The following is an 8,087-nucleotide window of genomic DNA, read 5'->3' on the forward strand; positions in this document are numbered from 1 at the left end:
GCTAATGAGCTTACAGTCATCTAAAATCCCTCAATTTTTTCCCCCTCCAACAAATTGTTGTCAAAGTAAGTCTCCCTCATCTTCTAAAGGTGCTCTGTTTTGTATCCAAGTGTACAAAAGACTTCCCATTTATCCCTATTAAATTTCATCTCATTAAATTCAATCCAATAGTTTGCCAGGATCTTCTTGGGTCCTGACTCTGTCATCTACTATGTTAGCAATTCCTTCAAGCAGATTGTTTTTTTCTTCTCACTTTTTCTTCTCAAGACTGAGTCTCCCCATCATTCTCCCAGGATGGTAGTAAAAGAGATGCTCACGTTTAGGAAAAGGGCCAGGAACTTTGAGCTAATCCATTTTCAACCTGGATGGGATAGCCCCAACATTGACTCCTCTGCTCTTGTGCAAAATTTAGTTAGGTGGCAGAGTAGGTTCAGAATTAGGAAGACTCATCTAGATTTTACAAAACAAAACAAAACAAGCATTCCTATATTCAAAGAAAAAGATTGTACATAAAAGAAAACACAAATCTCTTATATGTTTATCTTATTTTTCTTCCCATCCACAAGTGTCCCAACCCTTCCCCACATCACAGAAGACATTGTCCAGGAGACTCACATGTTCATACAAATTAAGTCTTTCATGTTTTCACCTTTCATTTCACTCTCTGGAGGTATTAGTCACAATTTATTCTTCCAGTATTAATTCTGTAGCTTGATTTTACTTCTTTCATTGTTCATTATCCCAGGTAGTTCTTTCCAAGTTATATTTGTTGTTGTTGTTGTTGTTTTTTAGTTAGCTGGCTCATTGCTTCTTATTCCAGTAGGATTCCATTACAAGGAAGATTCATCTTCATGAGTTCAAATCTTACCTCTGACACTTACTAGCTGGGTGATAGGGTACGCAGAAAAGACTAAGTGACTGGTGGGAGGACCTGCCAAACCCTTTTCAGGGCTGCTTTCTTCCTTTGGCATTCAACTGCCACCCAACTCTCACTGGTGGCTCTGAAGCTACAGCATGCCCAGCATACATACTCTTGTAAACTCTGTTGGCAGGCAGGCCAAAACCAGCTTGAGGGTACATGCCAGGCCTGACACCTGTTGGAAATGGAGGTGTTTACTCCTGGTATGAGAAAGGGTAGATGAGAATGATTTGTTCCAGCGGCCATGAAGACAGCAAGCGCAGATACTGTGGAGTGCTTAGAGCTTGGGTGAAGATGCCAAGGTCATCCAATGCATCCCAAACCATACCAATCATCTTGCCTTTTGTCTTGCCATTGGACAGAGATGACTCTGGAAGAGAGATTGAAACTGATGATATCATACAACTCTGACTCACTTAAATCCAATTTTGTACAAGTCAAAAGACATCACCAGTGATGAAGGACCACCACCAACTGTGTGACCCTGGGCAAGTCACTTAATAACCCCATTTGCCTCAGTTTCCTTATCTGTAAAATAAGCTGAAGAAGGAAATGTCAAAACAACCTAGAATCTTTGCCAAGAAAATCCCCAAGAGTCAAAGAATCTGACATAACAACCTAATCTTTGAAGCCACTAGAGCTCAGAACTCCAGTCCTCAAGAAATCCACCTGCCTCAGCCTCCACAGCAGCTGAGATCCCAGCTATGCCTCACCACACCTGGCCCAAGCTGACCTAATAAACATGCTATCTATTCTTTCATCCAAGCCAGAGATGAAAATTGTGAACAGGGAAAAGTGCCCTTTGTAGAGGGAGTTCCCCATATCAAAGAAATCCCAGGTCCACTCCCAATCCCATTGCCTTTCCAGGAGGTTAAATAGACAGGAAAAGATGCAAAGAGAAGTAACTAGGGCTGACTGAGATGGCGGGGCCAAGCACAGCTATCTGTGGTGAGAGCCATTGGACCAGCTAGGAATCCACCTAACGTAAACTATAATTTAGTCCATTTGTATTCAACTTCTCCACAAAAATAATATGAGGCTTAATCTGGGTAAGCAACACCAACATCCCTCAGTCTACCAGCCAAGGACCACTACCCAAAAAATGGATACAAAGATAGTTTAGCTTGATTTGTCCTTAAGATCTTTCCTCCTGACTCTGCGACCACTGCTACCTTTTCTAATTTTTCATTTACCATCCCTTTAACAATAATTCAACAAGTATCTATTAAGAACCTGCTTTCTGGAAAGAAATATGAGGAAAACAGAAGGAAAAAAACAACCCTTCCCTCAAAGAAGTTCACAATCTACTTGCAGAAATACAGTCTACAATCAAATTCACTCACCTAAAGTTGACAAACTCTATTTTCTGTCAGGAATACAGAGTATCTTCCTTTCTGTAGAGAGGTCCCTGAGGGCTTCCTAGGATTGCATTCTCCAACACTTTTTGGAACAGAAATTAAACTAAACTCTCTGGGCTTTTGGAGCAGAGTTTAACCAAATTCCCTGGACTTTTGGAGAAGTTACACCAAACTCTTCTGAAGAATTTAAACCAAATTCCCCAGCCTCTTGGAACAGAAGTTAAATGAAATTAAGCCAAACTCTTTTGGAGACGTTAAACCAAATTCCCTGGCTTGCGCTCCTAGGCAGGGAAAGACCTACAACTCACTAAAAGCTTCAAAAATGTGGGAAGGAAGGAGAGAGGAGAGAAGGACAAGGCTGGACTGAATGGTGATTCCTCATTCAACTATTTTTCAGGCTCTCTATTTTCCCTATCAAGCATAGACTGCTAGTCTTGGAGCCTGAGTTCAAATCCTATTTTTGACACACTCTGGCAGGGGATTCTGACCAAATCACATCGCTCCTTTATGCTCAGTCTAGGAAACTCTACAAGACAATCAGATGTAGGTTAAAGTGCCAGCGGGTCTTTGTAGAGGGAGTGCCCCATACTAAAAAAATTCCAGGTCCATTCCCAATCCCATTGCCTTTCCAGGAGGTTACAATGCGCCGGAAAAGATGCAAAGAGAAGTAACTAGGGCTGGCTGAGATGGTGGGGTGACAGCCAGGAGAAACGGTGCCCCACCTGCCCTGGGCTGTAGAGCCCATTGGCCCTCTCCAGGAGACCAAACTCTCTTTTAGTACCTGGGAATGATGCCAAGCAGATGTTTGCATCTGCACGTCTCCCCGCCCCGCCCCCAGAGAACAGTCCTACTCTCTGGAGTCCGGGGCTACGAGTAAGCCCAAGGAGGTTATTTTGGCCCCCTCCGGCAGGCAGCGTCTCGAGTTCGCACTTCTCCCAGGTCCCCACGCCTTCTGACTCGCGCCAGACTCCTCCTCCATCCCGGATCTCTGGGCCTGTGGTCCCTTCCATCAATCCTCCAGTCCACGTTTTTCCTGTCGCCTCCCCCGCAGCGAAGCTGCGTCAGGCAGCTTGGTCCCTGCAGCCCACCGACCAAACCTATATCCTTGGAGCCAAAAGAAGTGCACGCGGGGTCTCTGTGGCGCAATCGGTTAGCGCGTTCGGCTGTTAACCGAAAGGTTGGTGGTTCGAGCCCACCCAGGGACGTACGTCTTGAAAGCGTTTTCCCATTTGCAAAGTTCTTCTATCTGCTGTTCTCGTTCCGGTTGCGGAACTTGAGACACACGTATCATGAGGTCATGCGGCTTGTTCCGCGTTGTCAAAGGCGTTCATTTTTCTTGTCCTACCGTAAAAAGCCGTAAGAGAACCAGATTAAAGGCCCCCTGGGGTCTTCCTGGGGCTGCCAAGAGAGAATCTCGGAGTGGTGTTTTCCTAGGCACGATCTTGAAGACGGGTGGGGAGAGGTGCTTCTGCACCGCAGTTCTGTGTGTCTGGCAATCTCAACAAAAAAAAAAAAAAATGGAGAGCCAACGTCCTTAGAACAATACTAAATGTCTGTGGTCGTGAGAAATACAATCCGCACGTTTATTCATTCGTTCGTTAAATCATTCAGGTTTTCCCTCCCAACCTTTCCCCGTGTGACATTGAGTATAAATAAAGCCAGAAGGAAGGCCAGGCCAGCGGAGTTTCCGTAGTGTAGTGGTTATCACGTTCGCCTAACACGCGAAAGGTCCCCGGTTCGAAACCGGGCGGAAACAAGCTGGGCAAATGTTTTCCTGCATGTAAGTATATCTATTTAAACATAAATACATAGTCAATTTCCTTGTATTCGCTTGCGTTTGTGATTATATTGGTGGCTCTCAGATCGCAACTACTGCACGTTTTTCTTTTCTGCAGCTTTCCGATACTGTGCTCTGAGCGGAAATCCTCCAAAGAGGAGATAATGAGCCCCATGAGCTGTATTTATCCCCATCAGTCACAAATAGACTAGCCCCGCCTTTCCCTGGCTTTGCAAGGTCAGAATTGCTACGTCCTCCCTGGGAAGTCTTTAGAAAGCTGAGTTCATCACTATTCTATCCTGCAGGCACATTCAATGCAATTTGAAACCATTAGTTTCACTCTCAGATCACAAATTTGATGATCATTTTTTTAAAAGCCTCTTTAACGCCTATTCTGCTTCTAAAAGGACTTGAATTAAAACACAGTTCAAGATCTAAGGATAAGACGGTCTGAGTCCATGTATGTGCTGTGTGGAGAATGCTTGGAGACAGTGCTTTCTGGCAGCTCCCTAAATGGAGCGATGGGTTGTAGGGACTCGGGTCCCCTGTGTCACCTACTGCCTATCAGACCAAGACTAGTAGAATAAAGAAAACTAACACAGACAGATGATAGCAATAGAAATAAATATATAGATATATAGATATACACACACAAAATATATAGGCACACACACGACATATATGTATACAGATACATATATGTGTGTATATATACACACACACATTATATATATATAGCTCCTTTTGCAAAAGATCAAGAAAAGTTTAAAAGGGTCTAACGTGATGACTTTTAACACTAACGGAGGTTGGTGAGTAGATTTCACAGATGGATGGGAAAGAATTTACTCCCCTATTTTTATTCACCTCAGAATGAAATTAGCATTTCCTGCAATTATTTAAAAATATGATTTCACAAAATTGGGTAAAGGGGGTCCATAACCAAAAAATAAAAAGATTAAGAGTGAGGATTTCCCAGGTTCATTCTTACAATTCAATATAATTCAATAAAGGCATTTCTGAAAGTTAGGTTAATCCAAGTAGTTTGTTTTTAGATGTCCTATGTAAAAGCATAAAGGAAAAAAGGTAGATCAATGACTAGTTCCCCCAAAGTCCTCCCAACCATTTCCTTCCCGGGCTGCTGGTGCCAGCCCCTCTGGGACTACCTTTCCGTCTACCAAGTTCTTTCCATATACATTTAACCTGTATACATTTTCTTTGGATCCACTCTGCTTAGCACTGTGCCAGGGACATAGGGAGATTTTGTGATAAATGACTACTTTAACCTTTTGTCCATTCTTCGAATACCAAAATTTATGTGTGCCATGAGCAGATGCCTTGAAAAAAACAGGTATGTTTATCTTGGAGAAGATAACACTTAGTGGGGATGAGTTACCTTTGTTCAAGTAATTGAAGGTAAATCATGTGGAAGACTTTTTCTGCTTGGCCCCAGAGGGCAGAAAATAAATCAGATGGTTCAAAGAAGCAAATTTAGGCAAAATTAGAGCTAGTTGAGTGGAACGGAATGCCAGGGAGAAAAAGTGTGGTCCATGCAGTGCAGATTTTAAAGCAGAGGGAGGATCACTTATGAGTCATGATGGGTTCTGGTTCAGGTCCTGCCTGATCTCTTCCATTTCTGGGGTGTTATAATTCTGAAGAGAGCTTTGGGCAGGTGATAGATCTCAGTTCAAGTACAATGAAATGTTCCAATAACTACCTGCTGTGCAAATATAGTTACCATTGATTGAAATGTGAGGTATATGCATTAATTATATGTAAGGGAGTCGAGGTTGGGTTGCATTCTCCAGTGCAAGCTGGAAAGGCAGCTGCATTCTTCCTCAAACATAAGTCAACCTTCTCTGACAGAGTCTGGACAAAGGCAGGAGCAGAAGGAAAATGGTCTCTACAGGTACTATTTGGGGCAGAGGGTTAGAGAGGATCACTTTTAAAGAACACTGGGGTTACAAGCCTTCCCAGTAAGATCAGGATTGAAGCAAGGATGCCCATTATCACCTCTATTCTTTAAAATTGTACTAGAAATGCTAGCTGTAGCAATTAGAGAAGAAAAAGAAATTGAAGGGATCAAAGGCAATGAGGAAACTAAAATATCACTCTTTGCAGATGATATGATGATGTACTTAAAGAATTCTAGAAAAATAACTTTAGCAAATTTGCAGGATACAAAACAAAAACCCACATAAATCATCAGCATTTCTATATATTTCCAACAAAAATCAGCAGCTAGAATTAGAAAGAGAAACTCCATTTAAAATCAGTCTAGAGGAGCAGCTGGTAGCTCAGTGGATTGAGAGCCAGGCCTAGAGAGGGGAGGTCCTGGGTTCAAATCTGACCTTAGACACTTCCCAGCTGTGTGACCCTGGGCAAGTCACTTGACCCCCATTGCCCACCCTTACCACTCTTCTGCCTTGGAGCCAATATACAGTATTGGCTCCAAGACAGAAGGTAAGGGTTTAAAAAAATAAAATCAGTCTAGACAACATAAAATATTTGGGAATCTATCAGCCCAAACAGGAATTATATGAACATAATTACAAAACACTCTCCATACAAATAAAGCTAGATCTAAACAATTGGAAAAACATTAATTGCTCATGGGCAGGATGAGCTAACATAATAAAGAGCACTGGGCTAGACATCAGAGAAAGCAAGCCTTGCTTTCTATATTATCCAAAATGAGTTACAATTGTGCAAACAGAAAAATCTACACATATCCCGATAAGGATTCAAAAACCAAACTGACAAAAATTAGTTTTATGTTGTTGGAAATATGAGTTGCCAGTGTTTTCTGTGCAGTGGAACTTAGAGACAGAAAAACTATTCTTTCTGGTTGTAATAGCGTAATTTTTTTCTTTTTTTAATATATGACATCATTTTCTGAATATGGTCTCTCCCTCTTCCCCTATCAAAGAAAAGTAAAAAACAAAAGGAAAAATCAGCTGCTGTGCCATTTTAGATTTCAGCAAATTCTTAGGCCAAAGAGCAAGGTCAGAGATTAATAGATGTAAGAATGAGTCTCTATCAAAAATGAGAGAGACAGACGGACAGACAGACAGACAGAGAATTTGCCACCAGGGCACTTACTATTTCCATCCCTTTTCCCCAATATGCATCTGTACAAAACCAAACAGGAGAACATTAGAGCCTTTAAAAGCTGGAGAACTTTGAATCCCAGGGATGTTTGTTGGATTATTGGACAAATATCTGCTGCCTGGTCATGGCTTTACCTGCAGAGGTAAATATTTGGAAAATGTATTAGAATATTGGGAAGGCATATATGGTTACTATAACTTAAGGCAGCATTTCTTCCTGAAAGGGGCCCAGTTTGGACCAACAAAGAGTTATCCAAAGAAGAAACTACACATATATTTTTTTCTCTCTCTTTTTCCTGCCTGACACTTAAATCTCAGAGCCAAAATCCTAGAAAAATAATACTGGAAAGGTTCCACAGTCTTTTGTAGGGTAATAATATTTCTGAAAAAGTAGAGTAGCACCCTGGCTAAGGGTTAAAGCCGAGTCTCAAACTGAAAATCATGAAGACTACAATTGTTCATGAAAGAACAAGCTCTAAAGCAAAGTAATTTTCTTGGCCCAGCCTCATGAAGGCCATTCCATCTAGCAGAAACAATGTGATTCTCAGGAGAAAAGACATCAAGTCCTTGACACCCCACAGTTCCAGCACTGAGTTGCCTTAACCACATATGTTCCCCATGTGTGTGCCTCACTCCCTTTAAATTTAGTCCAGTGTTGTTCCTCCTGCCAATTCATCCTTCCATTACCCTCTTCCTTTGCCCTCCCCATTCTATGAATATTTGTAGGAGAATCAGTGTTTTATACCAGTTATTTGTTGGGTAATTGCTTAACCCAGATGTCCTAGATCCTGCTGAAGGTCAATAAATCAGGATGCAAGGCTGGAAGATAAAAATTTTAATTAACTTCCCCTCTTGAGTAGATGGATTGCCAGGTAGATGGCAACTTAGAGTAGCATTAACAACAGCAAAAGGAGCCAAGGAAGTGA

At 41.9% G+C, this 8,087-nt stretch overlaps 2 non-coding genes across 2 annotated transcripts; both read left to right on the forward strand.

The window, feature by feature from the left end:
• The first annotated feature begins 3,408 nt into the window (after positions 1 to 3,408).
• Positions 3,409 to 3,482, forward strand: TRNAN-GUU. Its single transcript has one exon. It is a non-coding gene; the product is annotated as a tRNA-Asn (tRNA).
• Positions 3,483 to 3,960: 478 nt separating this feature from the next.
• Positions 3,961 to 4,033, forward strand: TRNAV-AAC. Its single transcript has one exon. It is a non-coding gene; the product is annotated as a tRNA-Val (tRNA).
• The last annotated feature ends 4,054 nt before the right edge of the window (positions 4,034 to 8,087 follow it).

This window comes from Gracilinanus agilis, chromosome 3 (genome assembly GCF_016433145.1).
Source record: "Gracilinanus agilis isolate LMUSP501 chromosome 3, AgileGrace, whole genome shotgun sequence".
Classification (NCBI taxonomy): domain Eukaryota; kingdom Metazoa; phylum Chordata; class Mammalia; order Didelphimorphia; family Didelphidae; genus Gracilinanus; species Gracilinanus agilis.